The sequence below is a fragment of the Cervus canadensis genome, chromosome 1 (genome assembly GCF_019320065.1).
Source record: "Cervus canadensis isolate Bull #8, Minnesota chromosome 1, ASM1932006v1, whole genome shotgun sequence".
Taxonomy (NCBI): Eukaryota; Metazoa; Chordata; class Mammalia; order Artiodactyla; family Cervidae; genus Cervus; species Cervus canadensis.
In genome coordinates, this window is record NC_057386.1 from 118,628,536 (window position 1) to 118,629,538 (window position 1,003).

Sequence of the window (1,003 nt, forward strand, 5' to 3'; positions counted from 1 at the left end):
CTTTGGAAGGACTGATGCTGAAGTTCCAGTACTTTGGCCACCTGATGTGAAGAGCCGACTCATTGGAAAAGACCCTGATGCTAGGAAAGATTAAGGGCAGGAGGAGAAGGGGGTGGCAGAGGATGAGATGGTTGGATGGCGTCACTGACTCGAACATGAGTTTGAGCAAACCCCGGGAGATAGTCAAGAACAGGGAAGCCTGGCCTGCTGCAGTTCATGAGGTCACAAAGACTCAGACATGACTTAGCCACTGAACAACAACAGAATTTACATATATTCTGAGTCCTCCCAACTCTTTGGAGCAGTTCCTCAGAGCTATCTGAGAGGCTGTCTCTCTGGCTACAGTCCTCAGTGAGGACTTAACACTATAAAACCTAACACAACTTTTATGTTGTGCATTTTTATTTCAGTCAACAAACTGTAAGCAAGTTTTGCCTCATTTTGCAAATATAACACAGTCCACAATAAAACATTTTTAAAAACTAAGCAAGCAAGCAAAAATAAGTTATAAGCCTCCATAGAGAGATGAAGCAGAATATATCTGGAATATCTTGGTGGCAATTAACTGGATGTTCTCCAGGAACAGGAGGGAGTTCTGTAGAACGATGCTGGGGAGGAGCCAAGGAGAAATCAAGGACCTCAGGGTGGCTTGATCTTTGGCCTCATCCCTTCTCCCCTCAATTAGTTCAGAGTTCTTCTGACTTCTGGATAACCACAGAGCGATCTAAACTGCTTCCACGAGTTTAAAAAGACATTTGCTCCTTAGAAGAAAAGCTTCTAAGATATGCATGATCTCTGAAGGAGGCAGAGGAGGAAAAGGAGAAGAACCACCACAGGGACTTCCCTGGGGGGTATAGTGGATAAGAATCCACCTGCCAATGCAGGGAACATGGGTTCCATCCCTTGTCCGGGAAGATTCCATGTGCCTTGGAGCAGCTAAGCCTCTGCACCACAACTACGGAGCCAGTGAGTTGCAGAGCCCACAAGCCACAGCTAATGAGCC